Source organism: Sapajus apella, unplaced genomic scaffold (assembly GCF_009761245.1).
Source record: "Sapajus apella isolate SASKATOON/1434 unplaced genomic scaffold, GSC_monkey_1.0 scaffold6, whole genome shotgun sequence".
NCBI lineage: Eukaryota > Metazoa > Chordata > Mammalia > Primates > Cebidae > Sapajus > Sapajus apella.
The window spans coordinates 51,574,357-51,601,774 of record NW_022436946.1 but is presented as its reverse complement, the minus strand read 5'-3'; the positions used below and the strand labels follow the sequence as shown (position 1 = coordinate 51,601,774).

Genomic DNA, 27,418 nt, shown 5'->3' with positions numbered 1-27,418 from the left:
ATCTTTTTTCAAGGTTCTTAGTTTCTTGGCATTTGGTTAGAACATGTTGTTTAAGTTCACAGAAGTTTCTTATTACCCACCTTCTGAATTCTGATTCTGTCATTTCATCACACTCGTTCTCCATCCAACCTTGTTCCCTTGCTGGCGAGGAGTTGTGATCCCTTTTATGAGGAGAGGTGTTCTGGTTTCGGGTGTTTTCATCCTTTTTGCGCCGGTTTCTTCCCATCCTTAAGGATTTATCCACCTGTCGACTTTGTAGTTGCTGGCTTTCAGATTGGGTCTCAAATCTTTCAGATTGACGTTCTGTTTGTTGATGATGAGGTTATTTCTGTTTCTTGGTTTTCCTTCTGACAGTCTGGCCCCTCTGCTGTAGGTCTGCTGAGGTTCACTCCAGGCCCTGCTTGCCTGGGGTTCACCTGCAGCAGCTGTTGAACAGCAAGGGTTGTTACCAGTTTTCTTCTTCTGCTATCTTTGTCCCAGAAGGATACCCGCCTAGTGTCAATCTGATCTCTCCTCTATGAGGTGTTTTTTTGGATATATAGGGGTCAGGGAGCTGCTTGAGGAGACGGTCTTTTCTTTATAGGAGCTCAAATGGTGAGTTGCGAGCTTTGTGGTTGTTCATTCAGAGCTGCTGGGCAGGTACTTTTAGGTCTGCTGCGGGAGAACTCATAAACTGCTTTTTGTTCCCTGGTGCTCTGTCCCAGGGATTTAGGGCTTTATTTTTTTTATTTATTTTTTTTTTTTGAGACGGAGTTTCGCTCTCGTTGCCCAGGCTGGAGGGCAATGGTGCGATCTCGGCTCACCGCAACCTCCGCCTCCTGGGTTCAGGCAATTCTCCTGCCTCAGCCTCCTGAGTAGCTGGGATTACAGGCACGTGCCACCATGCCCAGCTGATTTTTTGTATTTTTAGTAGAGACGGGGTTTCACTATGTTGACCAGGATGGTCTCGATCTCTTGACCTCGTGATCCACCCGCCTCGGCCTCCCAAAGTGCTGGGATTACAGGCGTGAGCCACCGCGCCCGGCTTAGGGCTTTATTTATGAGTTTCCGTTATGCTGCCGCCTTCTTTTTTTTTTTTTTTTTTTTCCTTCAGACCTGTGCAGCCCAGCAAAGAGGCAGCCTAGTCACTGTTGGCCTATAGCAGCTTTGCTGAGCTGCTGTGGGCTCCGCCCCGCTGCCGAGTGAGCTTCCCTGCAGTCCTGTTTATATGGGTGTAGTTAGAACTGCTTTGGCGATGGTGGCCCGCCTCTGTTGGGGCGGAGTCTCTGCTGTGATGGGTTGCCTTGGCAACGGCGGGCTCCCTGGTAATGGCGGACGCCCCTCCCCCACAGAGCTGGACAGTCCCGGGTTCAGCTGCGCTGGCTGTGAAACTCTCAATCCAGAGTTTCTGGTTGCTGTTCTTTTGTGGGGGTGGGGCCAGCCGAGCCTGATCGCCTGGCTCCCTGCCTCAGAGCCTTTTTTTTTAAGTTGGTGTTCCAGTCGCCTGTTGAAGAGGCGCCAGGGTCTGTTTGTTTTCCCCTGCGGCCACTCACTGGGACGGCTTAAACAGCGGCACTGAGGTTTGTGGCGCTTTTTTCTTTTTTGGCCCTGGAATCTACTGTCTTGGTTCTCTGCTCAGTCCCCTTTTTGAACCAGTGTATGGGCAACTTCCCGTGGCTCCAATCGCCAGCCTAAAGGGCACCCGGACCGGTGTATTTTGTACGGAGAACCGCGGCTCCGGGGCGCCGACAAAGCAGCGGCGCGGGGCAAAGCAGCGGCGCTGGCCGGCACAGCCGCGCTGGCCGCAACAGCCGCGCTGGCCGCAACAGCCGCGCTGGCGACCGTGGAGCACCTCTGCCCGGGAATTTCCTAGTCTGTGGGCAATAAAAACGCGGCGTCCACTCACCCTCTGCGCTTTCACTGGGAGCAGCAATCCTGAGCTGTTCCTAAACGGCCATCTTGGATCTCCCCCCCATATATGTTTTTATATGTTTTTATGTTTTTATGTTCCATAAAACTCAGTTATGTTCACTAATGAGTACATCTAGGTAAAAGTACAAAAAAAGCAGGATGTAATAATCATAAAATCAGAATGGTGGTTACAGAAGAACAATAGTGGTGTGATTGGGAGTGGGCATATGGGAGAAGTCTAAGGTACTAACGATATTCTTTTATAAACTAAATGTCAAGGTGAACAATTGTAGAAAAATTCAAACATAAGTAAAAGCACAGAAAACAATTTGATAAACTTCCAAATGCTTACCACCAATTTCAAAGTGATCAATTTATGGCCTATCTTGTTTCATCTTTACTATCCTAATTACTCTTATACCCATAACATGGATCATTTTGGAGCAAATTTCACACCCCATATTATTTTATGGGTAAATATTTTTTATGTATCTCTAAAAGATAAGGCATTAAAAACATTCATCCATAAAACCATTATCACATTCAGAAGCTTAATATTAATTTCATAACATTATTAGTTACTCAGTGTTCAAATTTTGCTGAAATTCCCAATTATTTTAACAGTTGGTTTGTTCAAATCGGTATCCACAAAATTTACCATATCTTATGTTTGGCTTATTTGGCTACTATTCCTCTTGAGTTGGGTGGCTGTGCATTCAAGATTGTCCAGAATCCCATTTTCTTTTTATTATTATTTTTATTTTTATTGTACTTTAGGTTCTGGAGTACATGTGCAGATCATGCAGGATTGTTGCATAGGTACACACATGACAATGTGGTTTGCTGTCTCCATCCCCCTATCACCTACATGACCTCCCCATGTTATCCCTCCCTGACCTCCTCACCCCGACGCTGTCCCTCCCTTGGCCCCCCCAACAGACCCCAGTGTGTGATGTGTTCCCTCCCTGTGTTCATGTGTTCTCATTGTTCATCACCCGCCTGTGAGTGAGAACATGAGGTGTTTGATTTTCTGTTCTTGTGTCAGTTTGCTGAGAATTATAGTTTCCAGATTTATCCATGTCCCTACAAAGGACAGAAACTCATCATTTTTATGGCTGCATAGTATTCCATGGTGTATATGTGCCACATTTTCCCTGTCCAGCCTATCGTCGATGGGCATTTGGGTTGATTTTTTGGTTTCTGAAATATCCTGTGTTTGGTGAAAATGTATATGTTCACTCTATACTTCAGTCTCTTTTCATCTTTAAGCTCCCATTTCCTCCTTTTACCTTTTTTTTTTTAAAATTTTTTTTTACATTTGGTTTTTGTTGTTGGAAAAACTAGGTCATTTGTCCTATGATGTTTTCTACAGTCTTATTATTTGCTAATCACATCTCTCTGGTGGTGGTGAATATGTTTCTCTGTACCCTATATTTCCTGTAAACTGGAAGTTAGAGTATTCTCCCCCTAGAATTTGATGTGTTTCAGATTTCATTTGGAGCAGGAGTTGTGGATCAATGAGAGAATGCTTCATAGATGATGTTGTTTACTTATATTGGAAAGAATGTAACATCCATTTGTCTCTCAGTAAGTTTAGCAGTCATTGGTTATTATTATATAGATGTATTATTTCAAAAGGAATTTGCAAAATGCTGATATTAGTTCTGCCTCTTGATCTATGAGGTATTTATATGGGCGTGGTTTTATAATACACTATAATTCATTCAGCTATTTTTGGAATTTTCAGCATCTATGTTGTTTCATGAAATATTTTAAACACGCATGTATATAACTACATATGTGTATGATGAATTGGTAAAAATATTTTAAAATTAGAATTATGAAATTAATATGTTTTACATGATAGACAGAAATTATTCACTTACAAAATGGAAATTTCCTTACTACTCTCAGTACTAAAAGCAAGTTTTAAATAATGATGATTGATATATTATCCCAATGTGGCCAATTGTTTAGGAAAGTGTCTAAGCTTGCTATGCTGAACTGGCATGAGAAATGTAGAAAAAGTAGATTGTGATGATGGTGAACAGGAAGAGGACTTGGTGTGGCTTCACGACAGCTAAAGATTACAGTGTTTGATGAATAATTGAGACATATACCCTTCTAAAAATGATATTTGATTGGGTTTTTGGACTTCAAATAATTATAAATATTTATTCAATATGATGATTATAGACCGATTTGTGTGTCTTATACTCTGTATTCTAATTGATTCTAGATATCATATCTCAGAAGAGATTACCCAAAGTAATACAGCTAGATTTAAAAATTTACAAAAGTAATAAAGTCCCTCCCTGATGGGGATGAAAAATTGAATTTTTTTCTATTTGGTAGTGGGAGTCAAATTAAGATTTGACAACTTTCTTGCTAAGGAGGTATTACTATAACAAAGCAAATAAAAATACATCTTGAAACATATCTATCAGTGATGATAGGTAACTGCATTTAATTACTTCTAGGAATTGCAAAAGAAAAAAAGTTAACCTCATTGGCTCCTGGGAAAACTTGACATTGTTTCCTGGAGGACTCTGATTTAAATTCGGTTTATATTGGTTACTAATGGCAAAAAAAACCTCCAACAAGCTTCTTATATATTGATTGGTGTTTATTGTGGAACTTGGTTAATAATAGTCTTCTTCCAAGCTATCGTCTTGATGACACATCTATTTTCCTAGTCTCACTCTACTTTGGTTTCTCTTATTCCAATGATCTTTTTCACTGGAAGCAGTAGAACATAGAAGTTGAAAAGACTGATATCTGAATACAGACTGGGTTGTAGCTATGTGACCTTGGACGAGTTTCTTAACCTCTCGTTGTCTTATTTTATTTGCTTGTAGAATGAGAATAATAGTATGTTTCATTTATCTGTAGTAATGATTAAATACATTTCACGTCCACAGCAAATAATAGTTATCTCCAGTGTGCTTCAGCAGCTCTTATACTCAGTTATATACTAAAGATATCACTGCCAGAGCTATTCTATCATTCAGATCTTGAACCCTAAAAATATCTATTCTGATGACAACATTCTTGTCTTCTGTATGCAATTTCTTTCATTCCCTCCTGACTAAGATTTCCACGAGAAGTGAAAGACACTGTAAAGTTCTACATGATTACCAGCTTGTTAGAGTTCCTGTTAGCTCAAAGAATAACCTTAGAGCTATTTATTTTGTAAATTACTTACTGACTTGATTTTGTGCTGGAATTCTGCAAGGTGCTGGTGGTAAACTGTACAGGGACTGGCAGAGGATTGCCAGCAGGATTAAGTAGGCAACCCTGAATTCAAATCCTTTCAATAATGTTTATATTGCTTCCATTTCGATTCTGAAATAATTGTCCTGAGTTATAAATTCTTCACTGGTAAAATGGAAATAAAATAGTACCCATCTCCAAAATTGTTAGGATTAAGTATATGAGTGCCTGACCACATAGTATTTACTCTGTTGAGCACATTTTCCCTTTCCCATCACTTCTGTCTCCATACCTTCCTCATAGTTAATTAGGATAAAGGAGAAATAATAACTTTAGAGCCTGAGGTAAAACAATAAACAATTCAAGTTCATATTATTTTATCTAGGACTATTTTGGAGAGTAGAAGGATAGAAAAAAAGAGTACAATATAGTCTCTGTTGGAGTCCCCTATAGCCTACAGACATGGATCCTTGAGATAGGGAGGAATCTTAAATGTTATCTAGGGCAACTACCTCTTTAGCAGTTGAGATCTGAAATAAGTAGGCAAAAATACACAACAGTAGTTTATCAGGTGCTTAAGAGTTTTAAAGTGTATAATAGAGTGGACATCTCCTGAGAGGAACCTTAGATGGCCAACATGAGGTTCCTTATTGGATGGTTTTACCTGTCTTGTCCAGTTGACCATAATCTACATTGTTAGCATGCAGCCACTGGTTCAGTGTCTTTGTGTGAAAGCACATGTTTAACATACTTCAGTTATTGATGAATATCCTATTCATAAAGGTAATGAATGCCAATTCATAAAGGTAAATGGGAAATTGATTGTCATGTCTGCTGAAATATTCACCTGTTCATGAATAACCTCTTTTTATGGGGAGATAAAACATTTTTTTTGTGTGTGTGTGTATGTCTGTGTGTATGTATATGTATATTCCTATATGGAAATTAAAATCGGAAAATAGAGTATCAAAAATTAATTGAAGAAATTTAGATGACCTTAAGAAGTGTACCACTAAAGTAGTTCAAAATTCTTTTATCTTATAATAGGGATACTCTTGCCAATGAATGGTAATGCATATGTGGTAGGCAAGGTATGGAGTAATATAAGGAGAAATAGCCAGTGTTAGAAGTAATGGGAAATAAAAATTTATGAACAAGGTTATAAACTTCTGCTAGGGGGTTAATTATATACTAGTTTAAAGTGGAAAGAATGTCCTTTGTTTATTTTAATTTTCTATATGAAACAGTGGGGCATTTTTTAGAGTATTCCTTCAGTACATGTTCCTGAATATTTCTAATATTTTATTTTCACCCATGGCACAGAAATATATCTCATGATTACAGGGAAAACATGTATTAACTAGAATGCCTACGTTTCCCTTTTGTCCCTGAATGAATGTTAGTTTTCTAATTTCACCCTGAGCATTTTGAAAAATACAAAGAATGAATTCCAGGTGGTTGTTTACCATGCCTGTTTGAATATCTACTTGATACAAGATACAGAAGTAGGCTTATGGGGAAAAGGTGAATAATAAACCTTGTCTTCAAGCAGCTTGAAATCTTGTTGGAAAGATAAAAATAAAAGTTTTAAACTTGATCATATTATAATATCAATTACTAAGAATTCGTTCAATAAACAGTTATGAATAGCTACTTTGGGCACAGCTTTAGGCTCTGTGTTAAAGATACCTGCCTTTGAGGGACTAACTGGGGATTGTTTTACTTGAATAGAGTAAGTTTAGATGCCAGGGATGCAGAGGTGATGTAAAGGGAAGAAATGAAGTAAGAATGGGAAGGCGACTTAAGGAAGACTTCCTGAGTAGGGGATTTCACGATTGGGTCTGAAAGGACATAAGTTGATAAGAACAGTGTTAAGACATATCAGTAGCTGGTGCAGGCAGTAGGAGTGGGTTGATAGTTGTGTGATAGTGGTAGGGGTGGTGGAGAATAGCATAAGCAACAGTATGCCCTTGGAAAAGAAGAATTTTGCTTCAAGGAAGGGTGCCAGCTTTCAAGTTACTTTTCCTTTGAAAAATCTGTTATGTCTTCTTTCTACTGTCAATTTTTCTGTATCCTAGTTCTTTATAGACAAGAATGACATGATATTGGTTATTAAGCTTTTAGGAATTTGGTTGCTAGACTAATCTGAAGTGACCAAGGACTAATGAGGAAACTCTTTGATCCTGGTCCATGATGAAAAATAATACAGAAAGTGTACCATCTGGTCATTAGTGGATCCAGAAGCTTCTCCCGCTTTAATGCTATCATCTTCAACATTTAGGTACCAGCTCACCCTGGTATCCTATAGGCAGTGGACATAAAAAGAGAGAGTGGTGTCTTGTGCAGCAGGCTTTAGGAGGCAGAATTTGAAGTAGCATACATCACTTCCATCTATATTCTCTTGGTCATAACTCAATCATATGGCTCTCTCTAACTGTGAGGAAGGCTGGGAAATGCAGACTTTGTGTTATTCACAGGGCCCTTGAGCAATTAGACAATCTAGATCCTACATGAAACTATGAGGCATGGTTCTGTGTTTCTAAGTATGTCATCAGGAAAATCAGAATTAGCTGATTAGCCAAAGTAGGCACTGTTCGCCTCTCCCCTGCCAGCTTATGGCTAAAGCAAATTTGAATGGCAGTAATGTAGTGTTGTATGAACAAAGGTCCATGGTAATTAGTAGAAACCCCTGTATGACATATTGTATACCTTAGTAAAGTTGCATACAAATATAGGAATTGTTGATATTATTAGCTTAATAGGTATCACTGTACACTGGACTCCACTGGCTCACCACTAAATCCTTGGCACCTCTCTCATCACCCTTCATGGTTGTTCATCTTTGGCTTTTTCAGTGTTCATACATAATCTCAGAGATGTATACATAAAGGTCCAGTAAGCATGCAGATAGACATCTTATCTCTTTCATTCACCTCTGTTTTCTCTGTACCTAGCCCTGGGTTCGGTTTCTATATGAAATTCAAGTCTAAAGAATGAATTTATCTTTATGTGAGGCTTCAAATATGTCTGTATATGCAGTTACATTAGTCTATTTTAATTATGTAAGTTTATTTTCCCTTTTAACTTTGAAGTCTATTAACAGAGTGTAGTTTTTTTTTTTTTTTTTTTTGAGATGGAGTTTCACTCTGCAGCCCAGGTTGGAGTGCAGTGGTGATTCTCGGCTCACTGCAACCTGCACTTTCCTGGTTCAAGCAATTCTCATGCCTCAGCCTCCCCAGTACCTGGGACTACAGGCACCCACTACCACACCCAGCTAAGTTTTATATTTTTAGTAGATATGGGGTTTCACCATGTTGGCTAGGCTGGTCTTGAACTCCTGATGTCAGGCAATCTCTCCGCCTCAGCCTCCCAAAGGCTGGGATACAGGTATGAGCCACTATGCCTAGCCAGTATTTCTTATTTATTCCCTGATAGTGTTCATTGTATTTTTAGTAAATGTGTATTTACTAATGGTGATTTTTCAGTTGCATACACTATAAAGTGAGTAATACATTTTACATAGCTATTCTTACTCATTCTAGCCTAGTACACACTTGCTGCAGAGTCAAATATATAATGTATTTCTTTTATGCTTGACTTTACTCCAAGCACAATGCATAGATTTGTTCTTAGTTTCTGATGTATTATATTTTCAGATTCTTTAATAATTGCTTTCTTTTACAGAATCTTTATTGAATGAAAGGAAGGTATTACTGATAATAAGGGTGTGTATATGTGTTTGTATGTTTGTGTGTGTGTTTAGTGTTATTATATGGGTGGGTTTTTAGTAGCTCCTACTCCAAAATAAACACAACTATTTCTTAGTATCAAATCTTTTTTTTTTCCTAAGTGGCATGTATACTTTTCTTTTTGTGCATGAATGAATGATAGCAGAAAAGTGATTGCAGTGATTTTATAGCTCAATAAATTAGTATGTAGGAGATTTGCTGTGTCTTAATCAGTGAAAAATTATTCCTTTCTGATCTCAGAAAGATACAATGAAAAAGGGTAACATATATAATGTTGTTCTTTTTGAGGCTGCAAACGAAACTGTAAAATTATTAGGCACAGTTTAATTGCCTTTTGTAGCTATGTTGAGAGGAGTATCTGTACCATATATATGTGATCTCTTTTGCCTCCCTTTTAACATGAATAAATTGTGTTACAAACACAGTGAAAGTAGGAACATATATTTTTGGAAAGTTGGTTCATAGTACCTATGCCTTGATTAACATATTTAAGGAATTCATTGTGAAATTATAAATAAATGACAGATTCAAATTTAGAACAACTGTACTGAATTTTAAAGTGTCACTGAATATACCTGCTTCATTTATTTATTTTACTTTTTCTAAAAATTTTAAAGCATTATTCACATTGGTGGAGTGTGGAACAGTGGAAAGAATCCAGAATTTGTGGTTATGTAGCATGCGCTCAAATGGTGATGTTATCCCCTGTTTACTCTGAGATATTTGCCACATTATTATGAAGGCTCAGTTTTCTACTCCAAAAAGCAAATATAATGATACTTCATGGAAGGTTGTTGAGGAAATTATAAATTGTCTATGTGATCTATATATATATACACATATATAGCGCTTAGCTCCCATACAAGTTATTCGATGACTTACACACATGCACACACACACACTCACTCTCTCTCTCTCTCTTTCCCTCTCTTCCCCCACACAGCCAATTTCTGTCTCTTTCACTATCTGATAAAGTCTCCTCTCCCTGACACAGTAGAAAGGGAGAGGCATGAATGGGGTACTCTGTTGTAATAAGGTACGTGGGACTCCTCCAGCAGGGGTCCAAGCAATGTAATGATTGATACTTTGTTCGAAGATTGCTAAAGGCCAGTTGCTGGTTTTTGTAGAATCATGGTTTCTGTAATTTGAGAAAGTTATTTCTCATTTTACATCTTGGAAAAGTTAGAGTTGAGTCTCTTATGTGGGCTAACCTTACTCTTAGTTTTTAATGTATAATGGATAGAAGTGTCAGCATCATAAGAGGTAGAGACCATTCAAAGATATTTCTATTATTTTTTTCTTTTCATCTGAGACAATGTGACTCAGAGTTCACATGTGACCTGCAAATCATTTAGTCTCTGCTGAAGGTTGGTTGCCGGCTTGAGCACAGAGGAGCTTTACCTTAACTTACAGCCATGTCCTGAGGTCAATATAGGACAGCCTCTTCAAAAAGAGGACATCTGCCTTTGCAGAAAAAATGAGGGCCACAGTGACAGTTGGTTGCACCTTCTCCGCTAATTTAAGGCACGAAAGGATGATCCCCTTGTTAATTTCCCGGGGCTACCATAATGAATTACCACAAATTTGGTAGCATTAAACAACAGAAATTTATTCTTTCAAAGTTTTGGAGGGTAGAAGTTCAAAATAAAGGTGTCAGTTGGCAAGGCGATGCTCCCTTTGAAGGCTCTAGGGAAGCATCCTTTCCTACTGGTGGCTGCAGGAATTCCTTGGCCCCTGGCCACATCACTTCGATCTATGTCTCCATCATGCACTGCCTTCTTTTCTGTGTATCTTCTCCTCTTCTGTTTGTTTTTTTTTTTTAATTAATTCGTTTTTTAAAAAATTATGGGTTTTGGGGAAACAGGTGGTGTTTGCTTACATAAATAAGCTCTTTAGTGGTGATTTCTGAGATTTTGGTGCATCCATCACCCAAGAAGTGTACTGTACCCAGTGTGTAGTGTTTTATCCTTCACCCCCTCCCACCCTTTTTCCCAAATCCCCAAAGTGTATTGTGTTATTATTATGCCTTTGCATCCTCATAGCCTCACAATCATTTATGAGTAAAAATATACGGTGTCTGATTTTGTCTTTCTGAGTTACTTTACTTAGAATAATGGTCTCTAATTCTGTTCAGATTGCTATGAATGCCATTATTTCATTCCTTTGTATGGCTGAGTAGTATTCCATGGTATATATATACCACAATTTCTTTATCCACTCATTGATTGATGGACATTTGGGCTGGCTCCATATTTTTGCAATTGCAAATTGTGCTGCTATAGACATTTATGTGCAAGTATCTTTTAAATATAAGGACTTCTTTTCCTCTGGGGAGATACCCAGTAGTAGGATTGCTGGATCAAATGGTAGTTAGTTCTACTTTTAGTTCTTTATGGAATCTCCACACTGTTTTCCATAGTGATTGTACTAGATTACATTTCCACCAACAGTGTAAATGTGTTCCTTTTTCACCACATCCATGCCAACACCTATCATCATTATTATTTTTTTGATTATGGTCATTCTTTCAGGAGTAAAGTGGTATCACATTGTGGTTTTGATTTGCATTTCCCTGATCACTAGTGATGTTTAGCATTTTTTCATATGTTTATCAGCCATTTGTATATCTTCTTTTTATATTGTCAATTCATGTCCTTTTCATCTTCTTTTATCAATTGTTATCTTATTTTTATAATTGTCATTCAACCACTCTATGATGGGATTTTTTTTTTCTTGCTAATTTGTTTGTTTCTTGTAGATTCTGGATATTAGTCCTTTGTGTCAAGATTTTCTCCCACTCTGTGAGTTGTCTGTTTACTCTGCTGATGGTTTCTTTTGCTGTGCACAAGCTTTTTAATTAAGTCCCACTTATTTATCCTTGTTTTTGTTGCATTTGCTTTTGGGTTCTTGGCTGTGAAGTCTTTGCCAAAGCCATTGTCTACAAGGGTTTTTCTGATGCCATCTTCTAGAATTTTTATGGTTTCAGGTCTTAGATTCAAGTTTTTGCTCAATCTTAAGTTGATTTTTGTATAGTGTGAGAGACAAGGATCCAGTTTCATTCTATTTCATGTGGCGTGCCAGTTATCTCAGCATCATTTGTTGAATAAGGTGTACTTTTCCCACTTTATGTTTTTGCTTGCTTTGTTAAAGATAAGTTAGCTGTAAGTATTGGGTTTATTTTTGGGTTTTCTATTCTGTTCCATTGGTCTATGTGCCTATTTTTATTCCAGTACCATGCTGTTTTGGTGACTATGGTTTTATAGTATAGTTTGAAGTTGAGTAATGTGGTTCCTCTAGATCTGTTCATTTTGCTTCGTCTTGCTTTGTCCATGTGGAATGTTTTTTGTTTCTATATTAATTTCAGGGTTGTTTTTTTCTAGATCTGTGAAGAATGATGATGGTATGTTGATGGGAATTGCATTGAATTTTTAGATTGTTTTTGGCAGTATTGTCATTTTCACAATATTGATTCTACCCGTCCATGAGCATGGGATGTGTTTCCATTTGTTTGTGTCATCTATGATTTCTTTCAGCAATATTTTTTAGTTTTCCTTATAGAAGTCTTTTGCCTCCTTGGTAAGATATATTCCTAAGTATTTTTATTTTTCAGCAATTGTAAAAGGGGTTGAGTTCTTGATTTGATTCTCAGCTTGGTCACTGTTGGTATATAGCAGAGCTACAGATTAATATATATTATTTGTTTCTTGAAAGTTTGCTGAATTCATATATCAGTTCTAGGAGCTTTTTGAATGAATACTTAGGGTTTTCTAGGTATACAATCATATGATAAGCAAACAGTAACAATTTCACTTCCTCTTTATCAATTTCGATGCCCTTTATTTCTTTCTATTGTCTAATTGCTCTAAAACTTCTAGTGCTAAGTTAAATAGAAGTTGTGACAGTGGGCGTCCATGTCTTGTTCCAGTTCTCAGGAGGAATGCTTTAGACTTTTCCCCATTTAATATTATGTTGGCTGTGGGTTTGTCATAGATAGCTTTTATTACATTAAGATCTGTTCCTTAGATGCTGATTTTGCTGAGGGTTTTAATCATAAAAGGATGCTGGATTTTGTCAAATGCTCTTTCTGTGTCTATTGAGATGATCATTTGATTTTTTAAAAAATTCAGTTTATCTACTGTATTGCATTTATTGACTTGTGTGTGTTAAACCATCCTTGCATCCTGGTATGAGACCCACTTGATCATGGTGGATTATCTTTTTGATATGCTGTTGGATTCAATTAGCTAATATTATGTTAAGGATTTTTTCCTCTATATTCATTAGGATTATTGTTCTTTAGTTTTCTTTCTTTGTTATATTCTTTCCTGGATTTTGTATTAGGATGATACTGGCTTAATAGAATGATTTAGGGAGGATTTGCTTTTTTTTTTCTATCTTGTGGAATAGTGTCAATAGGATTATTGCCTTTTTTTTTTTAATGTCTGATGTAATTCAGCTGTGAATCCATCTGGTTCTGGACTTTTTTTTTCTTGGCAGTTTTTTTTTTTTTTTTTAAATTGCCATTTCAATCTTGCTGCTTGTTATTGGTCTGTTCAGAGTTTCTATTTCTTTCTTCTTTCATCTAGGAGGGCTAACATATTTCCAGAAATTTATCAGTCTCTTCTAGGTCTCTAGTTTATCTGTGTAAAGATGTTTATAGTATCCTTGAATGATCATTTGTATTTCTGTTGTATAAGTTGTAATGTCTCCCATTTTTTTCTAATTGAGCTTATTTGAATCTTTTCTTCTCTTGTTTAATGTCACTAATGGTCTATCAATTTTATTTAACTTTTCAAAGAATTATCTTTTTTGTTTTATTTATCTTTTGCATTTTTTTTGTTTCAGTTTCATTTAGTTCTGCTCTGATCTTTGTTATTTTTTTTTTGTTGTTGTTGTTGTTTTTGTTTTTTGCAGAATTGTTTAAAATAGAGGAAAAACATAAGCAATCAATAAAAGAACGGTTAAATAAATTCTGATATTCCATCCTATAAGATGTAATGCCTAGCTTTTTTTTTTTTTTTCCATTTATTTATTTTATTGCATTTTAGGTTTTGGGGTACATGTGCATGGTAAGGCTGTAAACTTTCCTCTTAACAGTGCCTTTGCTGTATTCCAAAGGTTTTGATAGGTTGTGTCACAATTATCATTTAGTTCAAAGAATTTTTAAATTTCCATTTTGATTTCTTTGTTGACCCAATGATCATTCAGGAGCAGGTTATTTAATTTCCTTGTATTTGCATTGTTTTGTGGGTTCTTTTTGGAGTTGATTTCCAATTTTATTCCACCATGGTTTGAGAGAGTACTTAATATTATTGTAAATTTCTTAAATTTATTGAGACTTGTTTTGTGGCCTATCATATGATCTTTGTTGGAGAATGTTCCGTGTGTTGATGAATAGAATGTATATTCTGCAATTGTTGAGTTGAATGTTCTGTAAATATATGTTAAGTCCATTCATTGCAGAGCAGAATTAAAATTCATTCTTTGTTGACTTCCTGTCTTGACCTATTTAGTGCTGTCACTATTGAAGTCCCCCCCCCCACTCTTATTGTTTTGCTGTCTATCTCGTTTCTTAGGACTAGTAGCATTTATTTTACAAGTTTGGGAGTTCCAATGTTAGGTGTATATATATTTAGAATTGTGATATTTTCATGTTGGACAAGTTATTTTATCATTATATAACGTCCCTTTTTGTCTTTTTAAACTGCTGTTGCTTTAAAGTTTGTTTTGTCTGATATAAAAACAGCAACTCCTGATCACTTTTGTGTCCATTTGTATGGATATCTTTTTCTACCCCTTTAATGTTATGTGTGTCCTTATGTGTTAGATGAATCTCTTGGAGACAACAGATACTCGGTTGGTGAATTCTTATTTATTCTGTCATTCTGTATCTTTTAAGTGGAGCATTTAGGCCATTTACATTCAATATTAGTATTGAGATGTGAGGTGCTATTTTATTCATCATGCTCTTTGTTGCCTGAATACCTTTTTTTTCATTGTGTTTATAGGTCCTGTGAGATGTATACTTTAAAGAAGTTCTACTTTGGTGTATTTTAAGGAGTTGTTTGAAGATTTAAGAGCTCCTTTTAGCAGTTCTTGTGTTGCTGGCTTCAAAGTGGTGAATTATCTCAGCACTTGTTTGTCTGAAATAGACTGTATTTTTCCTTCACTGGATAAAAAATTCTTTGCTGCTAATTGTCTTATTCAAGGAGGCTATAGATAGGGGCCCAATTCCTTCTAGCTGGTAGGGTTTCTGCTGAGAAATCTGCTGTTAATTTGATAGGTTTTCCTTTATAGGTTACCTGATGCTTTTGCCTCATGGCTTTTAAGATTCCTTTTCATCTTTACTTTAGAAAACCTGATTACTCTGTGCCCACATGATATTCTTTTTGCAATAAGTTTTTCAGGTATTATTTGAACTTCTTGTCTTTGGATGTCTAAAACTCTAGCAAGGCCAGGGAATTTTTCCTCAATTATTCCCTCAAAGATATTTTCCAAACTTTTAGAGTTCTCTTTTTCCGCAGGAATACCCATTATTCTTGGGTTTTGTTGTTTAACATAATCTAAAATTCTTGGAAGCTTTTTTCATTTTTTTAAATTATTTTTTCCTTGTCTTTGTTGGGTTGGGTGAATTTGAAAGACTAGTCTTTGAGCTCTGAAGTTCCTCTAGTTGTTCAATTTTATTGCTGAGACTTTCCAGTGGATTTGCATTTATTCGTGTCCTTCATTCCTAGAAGTTTGGATTGTTTTTATTTATGCTATTTCACTGAAGATTTTTCTAATATCTTTTATCTTTTTTAAAAATTTCATTAAGTTGGACTTCCCGTTTCTCTGGTGCATCCTTGATTAGATTAATAATCAACCTTCTGAATTTCTTTTCAGGAAACTCAGAAATTACTTCTTGAGTTGGATCCATTGCTGGTAGGCTAGTGTGATCTTTTGCATGTGTTAAAGAACTTTTTTTGTCATATTGCCACAACTGTTTTTCTTGTTCCTCCTCATTTGGGTAGACGATGTCAGAGGAGAGGTCTGGGGCTCAAGGGATGCTGTTCAGATTCTTTTGTCCCACGGGGTGTTCCTTTGATGTGATGCTCTCCTTCCACTGGGGATGTGGCTTCCTGAGACCTGAACTGCGGTAATTATTTTTTCTCTTCTGGATCTAGCCATTCAGTGGAGCTACTGGGCTACTGACTGGTACTGGGACGTGTCTGCATTAAGTCCTGTGATGTGAACCATCTTTCAAGCGAGCATCTACTGCAGTAGCATAGTGATGATCAGATGGTAGGTGGGGCCCTAGAGATTCCAAGACCTTATGTTCTTTGTGTTTAACTAGCAGGGTGGGTAGAGAAAGACCATCAGTTGGGGACTGGGTTAGGCATGTCTGAGTCCTGACTCTCCTTGGGTGGGACTTGCTGCTGGCTGGCTTGCAGAATGGGGATTTGGTTCTCAGACCAATGGAGTTATGTTTCCAGGGGGATTATGGCTGCCTCTTCTGTGTCATGCAGGTCATCAGGGAAGTGGGTGAAAGCCAGCAGTTACAGGACTTACCGAGCTCCCACACAGCTCAAAAGGCCATCTCACTCGCAGCGGGCCCACCAATAGCACTGAGTTTATTTTGAGGCAGTGGGTGTGCAGCCAGAGAACTTGCTCCACCTGCCTCCCAGCTGAGAAAGCAAGCAGGGCTTTTAGGCTTTGTGCCTCCCCGCCTGCTGCAGCTACTGTGCTGTGTCTGCACTCCCAATTCACCTCCTCTCCTGAGTTCTGTCCAGGAAACTTTGCATTCAGTCAAAATTGTTACAGAGTTCAGGTGAAAGTTTCCTTCTTCCTGTGGTCTTTTCCCAGTTCCTCTGACAGCCCTCCCCAAGGACCCTTGTGAGTCAAAATCCCAGCTTTCCTGTGGACTGAGAAAGCTCATGGGGTTCCTCTTCCTGCTTCTTCTACCCCTGTATTTCACTCAGCTGTCTAAATTTGACTCAGTTTCAAGTAAGGTCTAGTCTTTCTCCTGTCATCTGGAACTTTGGGTTCCCTAGAGAGTGTGTGTGTTTAGCAGTGGATGGTCCCCTTTTCACGCTCTCACACCTTGGGCACTCACAGTGTTTTGGTTGTCACCTGGGGCCTGCAGCAGCAATGTGCTTCCAGAGGGTCTCTGGATTCTCTTGACTTTTGTGGTATGTTCCTGTGGTAGGTCTTGGTGCAAAAGTTCATGATGTGAGTGTCCACACACTATCCACCACTTTCCCCAACAATCTCCTTCTCTTCTGTTTTATAAGGATACTTGTCATTGGATTTAGGGCCCACATGGTTAATGGGATTTGGGTAATGTAGTGCCTTTTGCTTTATTCTTTTTGCTTAGGATTGCTTTGGCTATTCAGTCTCTCTTTTGGGTCAATATGAATTTTATAATTTTTGCTCCCAATTCTGTGAAAAATGACATTGGTAGTTTCATAGCAATACCATTGAATCTGTAGATGGCTTTGGGCAATATGACCATTTTAACAATATTGATTCTTGATTCTTCTGGTCCATATGCATGGAATGTTTTTCCATTTGTTTGTGTGATATATGTTTTCTTTTAGCAGTGTTTCATAGTTCTCCTTGCAGAGATCCTTTACCTTCTTGGTCAGATGTCTTCCTAGGTATTTTATTTTTTGTGGCTATTGTATATGGGACTATATTTTTGATTTTCCTTTTAGCTTGAATTTTTTTGTGTATAGAAGTGCTACTTATTTTGTATCCTGAAAACTTGCTAAAATTATTTATCATTTCTATTAGTCTTTTAGTAGAGTTTTTACAGGTTTCTAAACCTAAAGTCGTATAATCAGTGAAGGGAGATAGTTTGACTTATTTTCTATTTGAATGCCTTTTTTTCCCCTTGTCTGATTGTTCTGGCTAGCACTTCCAATACTGTGTTGAACAGAGGTAGTGAGAGTGAGCATCCTTGTCTTGTTCCAGTTCTCAAGGGGAATGCTTCCAACTTTTGCTCATTCAGTGAGATGTTGACTGTCAGTTTTTCATAGATGGCACTAATTATTTTGAGGTATGTTCTTTCAATGCCTAGTTTCTTGAGTTTTTTTTTTTTTTTTTTTTGTCATGAAGGAATCTTGAATTTTATTGGAAAGTTTTTTCTGCCTCTATTGAGATGATCACATGGTTTTTATTTTTAATCCTGTCTGTGTGGTGAATCACATTTATTGATTTGCATGTGTTGAACCAACCCTACATCTTGGGAATGTAGCCTACTTAATAATGGTGAATTAACTTTTGGTTGTGCTATTGGTTTGCTAATATTTTGTTGATGTCTATTTCCTTTTGATTCAGTTTTGGTACAGTGTATGTGTCTCAAAATTTATTCATTTCTTTAGGTTATCTAGTTTTTTGAAATATAATTATTCATAATAATTTCTTATGGGCCTTTTTAATTTCTGAAGCACCCATTGTTATATTTCCTTTTCAGTTTTGGTTTTATTTATTTGAGTCTTCTCTATTTTTTTCTTAGTCTAGCTAAGGGTTTGTTGATTTTGTCTAAAATCATGTAACATAATGACTTCCAGCTCTAGCCATGTTGTTGCAAATGACAGGAGCTCATTATTTTCTGTCTGAGCAGTACTCTATTGTATAAATGTATCACACTTTCTTTATCCATTCATCTGTTGATGGACACTTGTGTTGCTTCCAAATCTTGGCTATTGTGAATTGTGCCACAATAAACATGGGAGTGCAGATATCTCTTTGTTATACTGATTTCCTTTCTTTTGGGTATATACATAGGAGTGGGATTGCTGGATTATATGGTAGCTCTGTTTTTAGTTTTTTTGAGGAATCTCCAAACTCGTCTCTATAGTGGTTGTACTGATTTACGTTTCCACCAACATTGTACCAGGGTTCTCTTTTTTTCCACATACTCCCCAGCATTTGTTACTGCTTGGCTTTGGATATAAGCCATTTTATCTGGGGTGAGATGATATCACATTGTAGTTTTGATTTGTATTTCTCTGATGATCAGTGATGTTGAACAACTTTTCATGTATCTGTTTTCCATTGTATGTCTTCTTTTGAGAAATGTCTATTCAGACTTTTGCCCATTTAAAAAATTGGATTATTAGATATTTTCCTATAGAATTGTTTGAGTTCCTTATATATTCTGGTTATTAATCATGTGTCAGATAGGAAGTTTGCAAATATTTTCTTTGATTCTGTGGGTTGTCTCTTCACTCTGTTGATTGTTTCCTTTGGTATGAAGAAGTTTTTAACTTGATGGGATGCTATTTGTCCATTTTTGCTTTGGTTGCCTGTGCTTGTGGGGTATTACTCAAGAAGTCTTTGCCCAAACCATAATCCTGGAGAGTTCCCCCCGTGTTCTCTTTTAGCAGTCTCATAGTTTGAGGCCTAAGATTTAAGTCTTTTTTTTCCATTGTGATTTTAAGCAAGAAATAGAGGTCTCATTTTATTCTTCTGCAAATCTAGCGTTCTCTGCAGTATTTATTGAAGAGACTATTTCTTTCCCCAATGTATATTCTTGGCACCTTTGTCAAAAATGAGTTCACTGTAAATGTATGGGTTTTATATCTTGGTTCTCTATTCTGTTCCACTGATCTATGTGTCTGTGTTGCATAGCAAACAGCAAGTTTTGGTTACTACAGCTCCATAGTATAATTTGAAGTAAGGTAATGTGATTCCCCCAATTTTGTTTTTTGCTCAGGATAGCTTTGGCTATTCTGGTCTTTTGTGGTTCTGTATAAAATTTAGGAATTTTTTTTTTCTATTTCTATGAAGAATGCCATTGGTATTGTGATAGAGTTTGCATTAAATCTATAGATTGCTTTGGGTAGTATGGTTATTTTAACACTATTGAGTCTTTTAATTCATAAAAATGGAATATCTTTACATTTTTTTGGTGTCTTTTTCATTTCTTGCATCAGTGTTTCATGGTTTTTGTTTTAGAGATTGTTTACTTCTTTGGTTAAGTGAATTCCTAGGTGTTTTATTTTATTGGTAGCTATTACAAATGAGATTACTTTTTAAATGTCTTTTTCACATTGTTTGCTATTGGTATATGGAAATGCTACTGATTGTTGTATGTTGATTTTGTATCCTTCAACTTTACTGAATTTTTTTTCATTCTAATAGTTTTTTGGTGGCGTCTTTGTTTTTTCCAAATATAAGGTTCTATCATCTGCAAACAGGGATAATCTGATTTCATTTCCAATTTGGATGCCATTTATTTCTTTCTCTTGTCTGATTACTGTAGCTAGGACTTTTTGTACTATGTTGAATAACAATGGTGAAAGTGAGCATCATTTTCATGGTCTTGATCTTAGAGGAAAGGCTTTTAGTTTTCCTATTGCTATGATACTAGCTGTGGGTCTGTCGTATATGGCTTTTATTATATTGAAGTTTGTTCCTTCTATCACCAAATTTTGAGAGGTTTTATCATGAAGCAGTATTGAATTCTACCAAATGCTTTGACAGCATTAATTGAAATGATTATATGGTTTTTATCCTTCATTCTGTTGATGTGATGTATCACATTGTTGATTTGTATATGTTGAACCAGCCTTCCATTCCTAAGATAAATCCCACCTGGTCATGATTAATAATTTTTAAAATGTATTGTTGAATTTGCCTTGCTAGTATATTTTTGAGGATTTTTGCATCAATATTGATTAGTGATGTTGGCCTAGGGTTTTCTCTATTTGATGTATTTTTGTCTGGTTTTGGTATTAGGGTAATAGTGGTCTCATAGAATGAGATTGGAAGTATTCCCTTCTCCTGTATTCTTTGGAATACTTTTAATAGGATTGGTATTAGTTCTTTTTTTAATGGTTGGTGGAATTCAGCAGTGAAGCCATTAGGTCCTGGGCTTTTTTTCCTTTTCTGATGGGAGACTTCTTATTACAGCTTCATTCTAATTAGTTGTTGTTGGTCTGTTCGGGTTTTGTATTTCTTAAGAGTTCAATCTTGGTAGGTTGTATTTGTCTGGGAATTTGTCCCGTTTTTCTAGATTTTCCAATTTATTGGCATATGGTTGCTCACAGTAGCAACTAATGATACTTTGAATTTCTGTACTTAGTTGTAATGTCTCCTTTTTCATCTCCGATTTTGTTTGAGTCTTTTTTTTCCTATGTAGTGTGGCTAAAGGTTTGTCTATTTTGTTTACCTTTTTTAAAAAAAATTCATTAATCTTTTGTTGTTTTCATTTCAAATTGACGTATTTTTTCTCGGATCTTTATTATTTCTTTTTTTCTGACTAATTTTTTGTTTGGTTTACTCTTCCTTTTCTAGTTGTTTAAGTTGTATAATTAGGTTGCTTATTGGAACTTTTCCTTTTTTTTTTTAATGTAGCCAGTTATAGGTATCAGCTGCCCTCTTAGTAATGCTTTTGCTGTATCCAATAGGTTTTGCTACATTTGCTTCCATTAATATTTGTTTTAAGAAACTTTTCAATTTCATTCTTAATTTCTTCATTGACCCATTGGTCATTCAGGATCATATTGCTTAATTTTCATGTGCTTTTTATAGTTTCCAAAATTCATCTTTTTATTGATTTCTGGTTTTATTCCATGTATTCAGAAAAGGTGCTTGATGTTATTTCAATTTTAAAAAATGTTTTAAGACTTCTTATGTGACCTGACACATGCACATGGTCTATCTTGGGAATGATCCATGTGCTGAGGAAAAGTACATGTATTCTGCAGCCATTGGGTGAAATGTTCTGTAAATATCTATTAGGATCATTCACTCTATAGGGCAGTTTAAGTTTATTGCAGTGTAAGACTATTGTTTCTTTGTTGATTTTGTGTTTGGGAGATCTGTCCAATGCCGAAAGTGGGGAGTTGAGGTCTCCAGCTTCTATTTCAGTGGCATCTACCCTCTGTTTAGCTCTAATAGTATTTTCATTATGTATTTGGATGCTCCAGTGTTGGGTACATATATATTTACTTGCATTATTTTGTGAATTTTAGGAATAGCTTTTCCAGTTTTGCAAAGAAAGGTAATTGGGATTTTGTCTAGGATTGCACCTAGACAGTAGAATGCCTAGGGTAGTATTAATATCTTAATAATAAGTCTTCCAATTAACAAAATGGAAGGTTTTCCTATTTATTTAGGCCTTTTAACTTCTTTTAGCAATGTTTTGGAATTTTCAGTGTATGAGTCTTGGAATTCCTTGGTTAAATTAATTCCTAAATATTTTATTATTTTTGATGATGTTATGAATAAAATTGTTTTCTTAATTTCATTCTCACATTGTTAATTGCTAGTATATAGAAATATAACTGATCTTTATCCTAAAACATTGATGAACACACTTATTAGCTCTAATTGCTTTTGTTGATTGTTTAGACTTTTCTGTATATAAAACCATGCTATCTCTGAAAAGAAATAATTTTGTTTCTTCTTTCCAATTTGTATGCCTTCCATTTTTTTTCTTGCCTAATTGTCGTTGCTAGAGCTTCCAGGGCAATGTTGAACAGAAATGATGAAAGTGGATATGATTGTCTTGTTCCTGATCTTAGTATGAAAACTTTCATCCTTTATCTTTGAATATAATGTGGGTTTTTCCCAAATGCCTTTTATCATTTTGAGGAACTTGTTTTTTTATTCCCAGCTTAATGTTTTTATATGAAAGGATGTTGTATTTTGTAAAATCCCTTTTCTGCACCACTGGAGATGATCATGTATTTGCCAGCTTCATTTTATTAATGTGGTATCTTACATTGACTCTTATATGTCAAACTCTTTTGCATCATTTTAAATCCTCAACATTAATTTCAACTATGGCTGTTTTTATCAGTTGTATGTACTCTTTGATTTATTCCACACTGATTCAAACTAATAGTTCCTTACCAACGCATGGCATGAGAACACCTGTAGCAATCTGTTTGACAGTCATATGTGAACAACTTAGAAATGCAACAAAAGTAACAACATACAGAGTGATCCTTGACCATTGGGGAATAGAAACTATGAGTTATTGCTTTCTCTTTTCTTTATCTGGAGACATGGTTCTGATATCAGTTTCAAAAGGTTTCTCAAAGGTCTGACCAGATTAAACAATCAGTTGCTCATAATGACACCAACTTGATAATACAGCCTACTTAATATAATATATATTTACTTCATTAGATGAGGAGTAATATGTATTTACTTCAACAGATGAATATTCATCAGATGAGAATCAGATGAATATATATTATATTAAGTAGGCTATATTCACCCTCATCTGATTTAATTTTTCTTATCTCTTGATCATATTTCCCAAGGTTACATTTTCAAATAAGTTTCTCATAGACACTATCTTTGGCCCTGATTTGTGGGAAAAGCAGGCAGAGATAGAACTAAGACATCTGCTGTACTCATACAGTGACATTGCATAAGGGAGAGAGAATTAAAGGATACAGTGCAGCATCTAATATGTGGTCTTGCTACCCTTATGAGATGTGACATGGTGCTATAGAATTGTTTTAATTTTGTTTTTGGAGACTCTGGTAATTACTGTTGCTGTAGGTTTTAAGGTAGTTTCCTGAGCTCATTGAAAGTTCTTTTGCTCACCATTAAAATGTCCTGCCTTCCTCTTTTGACTGTGGAGCAATCTTCTACAATAACTGCTTCCATTAATTAAAAAAAGGTAGTTTTTAGAAGTATATAAATTTTGAATAAATGAGAATAATAATTAAAATGATAAACCTCACATTTAAAAAATACTATGTGTCAGGTACTATGCTAAATTTCATCCTAATATCCCCAAGTTGCAGATGATAGTTTTAGCTCTATTTTACATTTAGGAGATTTAACTTCAACCGAGGTGACACTTGCCTAAAGCTTGACTCAGATGACCTTAAGATGTTCTTTCCACAAATGAGTTAAAGTTCTAGCTATAAAATTCACAAAACATTTGAACAAAAGCTCCCTAAAAAGTCAACACCCTGTCTGAGATTCTGTCCCATTTGAAATAAAAACCAAGGCTAACATAAACAAATTACAAATGAGTTAGTTTTTGATATATAAACCCAATTTTTAGGATATGATGCTATTTTTGATGAAATCTTGAAAGAGAACAAAGCTGCGTTTGACTTAATTCTCTTGATGATACATTCAGAGTTTATAAATCTGTGTTGCTCCTGTGTCTGCACAGACAGAATCTGGAGATGTTAATTTTTTGTCATTTGGCTTCTAGATGTCCTTGGCGTGTACACCCTGTGGAATCTGGTTCATCTCCAATCTGTCAGAAGGCATCAGAGGTGGTTTTGACTTCTTATGTCTTGGACCTATGCACAAAAAGTGTGAGTACACTGTAATAATGAGGCAATTTTACTGTTGTTGAGGGTTTCTTAAAAAATGATTTCATAAAGGTTAGTGTATTGGAATGAATTCACTCTGTAGTTCCAGGATGAGAAAGGAAGGATAATTTTTGTCGAGATGTTAGAAAATATCTTTCTCGGAATTGTCTTATTTGTGTAGGCTCATTCCTTGCCCCAGAAAAGGCTTTGATGAACATGACTTTAAATAAAATGCAAGAATTTTAACTTGGAGAGGAAAAAAAAAATTTTTTCCAAGGTAGTTATCAAATAACTTAAATACTACCAAATGATAGATGATATATATATTTTTTTACATATGAAACTTTCCCATTACACACTAGTACTGCTTTTACTCGATTTTAAGTAGGTAACATATTTAGGATTCCTTCTCTCTGCCTCTTTAGGTTAGGTCATTATCACATCAAAAGAAATCCAAAACTTTAGAAAGCTTGTTAGTGAAGCTGGTAGTTATATACACAAGTGACAACTTTTAATACCTCAGAAAACTAATTTTGACATTGTATATAGTTGAACCATGTAAGCATTGTTACAATGGTTATTCTTGTTTTGGAGGGGTGGGTCAATTTGAAGAGAAGATGATATTCCCACTGGTGAAAAATTAAATTTTATATTAAAGTTAAATTTTAATATTTTCATTTATAGGAATTCAGATAATGACTTCAGATATAAGTTTATAAATTTTGAGTTAATTAACAGTAATTACTGAGTTTTCATTGTTCTTAGATGAGCATTTGCTTAGTTTGTTGAAAACAGGAAGAGGGCTGAATAAGTTTATTAAATTTATTAAAATTAGGTAAAAAGCATACTTTGACTAATTTAATGTAAATTAAAGAGGTTTCATTTGATAAAAAGAGGTAGCTTATTTTTTTTTTAATAAATAAATCCATTTTACTTGTTAGCTGGACCCTGAACCTATTAGGCATTCCTAGCCCACAATATAATTTCCTTTCTCCACTTTAGATTGACCCAAAGTGGATGGTCAGTTTTCTAAACCTGCCTGGCTTCCTGATGAAGTTTTTAATTTATGAGCTAGTAAGTTTGAAGTGCTTTGAGAAGGTTTGAGGTGAGCTAGAATGAAGTTAAGAATAGGCTGTTTCTTTTTACCCTTGCTGATTTTTCCTGTAGGAATGGAAATATAGTATTCTTTATTTTTATATTTTTAATTTTTTAATTTTTTTTTGAGATGTAGTTTCACTCCTGTCGCCCAGGCTGGAGTGCAATGGTGCCAGCTCAGTTCATTGCAACCTCAACCTCCTGGTTCAAGTGATTCTCCTGTCTCAGCCCCCTGAGTAGCTGGGATTACAGGCGTGCACCACTACGCCCGGCTAATTTTGTGTTTTTAGTAAAGATGGGGTCTCATCATGTGGTCAGCCTTGTCTCAAACTCCTGACTTCAGGTGTTTGAATTACAGGCATAATTATTTTTTAATTAAGAATACTGGGCCAGGTGCAGTGGCTCATGCCTATAATCCCAGCACTCTGGGAGGCCAAGGTGGGTGGATCACCTGAAGTCAGGAGTTCAAGAGCAAACTGGCCAACCTGGTAAAACCCCGTCTCTACTAAAAATACAAAAATTAGCTGGGCATAGTGGCAGGTGCCTGTAATCCCAGCTACTCAGGAGGCTGAGGTAGGAGAATCACTTGAACCTCGGAGGTTGAGGTTGTAGTGAGCCGAGATTGTGCCTTTGCACTCCAGCCTGGGCAGCAGAGTGAGACTTCATTTCAAAAAAAAAAAAAAAAAAAATCATTAAGCTTCCCCCAAAATTTTGTTTTACTTATATAGCTTAGGTTTTATTACACATACCAATTAGAGATTGTTGCAGGGCATAGCCACTCAAAATAGCCTGAGTTGTATTGTAAGACTTCTGGTGAGTCTCAGGGGACCTTGTAGTTTTGGTACAAATTTTAATTTTCAGCCAGCCTTAACTTTAGGAGGATAAACATGGCAATTCATTTTCTTATTTTTTGTCACAACTTTTAAGAAAGAGGCACATCAATGACATTTATTTCAGTATTTAAAGTAAGGTACCAATGACATCTCCAATAAGCAAAAACCCCTTCTACATAATCTAGCTGTCAATGAAGAAGTATGTCAGTGTATATCAGGAACTTTTCAAATAAATCAATTAGCAAAACTTTGTCAGTGGAGTTGAATTTAAATATTTCCTTTCCTAGAGTTTCCTTTATAACAGGTCTTATTGAACACACTGAGTTACCTTTTCCAATTTTCAAATTTTCTTCCTTTCTTAATGTGTGTGCTTATTCTTCAGCCCTCTCTATTTTTCCATGTGAATACATCATCTATACTGAGCTTCCCTTCTGAAGGTGTTCCTGGTTTTGATAGCCGTATCTATGTTGAGTGAATTGGTTTTACTTTCAATATTTTTAGACATTATTGTTTGCTGAAGGTGTCCATTCTAGAGCCCTCACCACCATTCTGAGGTTTTCCCTTTATTTTTTTCCTGAGCTGTTTCTCTTTCCTGGTGTCTTTCTTGGTGCTCTGTTTCTCTTTCCCGATGTCCTTCTCTTTCCTGACGTCTTTCTTACTGTCAACTTGGCAGTGGAGTTCATTTTCCAGAAAGTTTCTGACAAGAATACTGAGGAAGTAAATTTTTGTGGACTTGAATATACCAGAATATCTTTATTCTGTAAAAGTCTTCAACTTTTAGTATTTCTCACCAGAAACCCGACTTTCTTTCCAGAAACCTCATTCAGATTCCAGATTCTATGTTTTGGTTTTTCTCTTTCATATTAGAAGATTTCTCCACAGGTTGAGGGATCCTTGACTATTTCTCTATATTTAAGAGTAAGAGCCAAATAATTATTTGGGAAGTCTTTATAATGGGGTATCTTGATAGGTGTAGTTTATTAGTATGATAAAGTGGTAATATGGCTTTTTAATTGAGAGAGTCTAAATCTTTATGTGCATGTATTCCCTGGGCCTTTCGGTTTCTCTAGCTTGAAGGGAAGATCTCTTTGGGCTCTTGAGGTAAAACTGGCAGTTTCCTACTGGTTTTCTTCAATTCAGATTGAGGCTTCAGCCGGGCGCGGTGGCTCAAGCCTGTAATCCCAGCACTTTGGGAGGCCGAGGCGGGTGGATCACGAGGTCAAGAGATCGAGACCATCCTGGTCAACATGGTGAAACCCTGAAGCTGGGCATGGTGGCGCGTGCCTGTAATCCCAGCTACTCAGGAGGTTGAGGCAGGAGAATTGCCTGAACCCAGGAGGCAGAGGTTGCGGTGAGCTGA

At 36.2% G+C, this 27,418-nt stretch overlaps 1 long non-coding RNA gene across 10 annotated transcripts in view; it reads left to right on the top strand.

Annotated features, from left to right (window-relative positions):
* LOC116548945 overlaps positions 1–27,418 on the top strand; it is a 1,126,598-nt gene that overhangs the window by 335,168 nt on the left and 764,012 nt on the right. For 9 of the 10 annotated variants that reach the window (XR_004267645.1, XR_004267646.1, XR_004267643.1 and 6 more), the window contains one exon: positions 24,028–24,133. This is a non-coding gene — a long non-coding RNA (uncharacterized LOC116548945). Of the gene's footprint in view, positions 1–8,787; positions 8,829–24,027; positions 24,134–27,418 lie in introns of all 10 variants that reach the window. The other variant, XR_004267649.1, reaches the window with a different exon arrangement.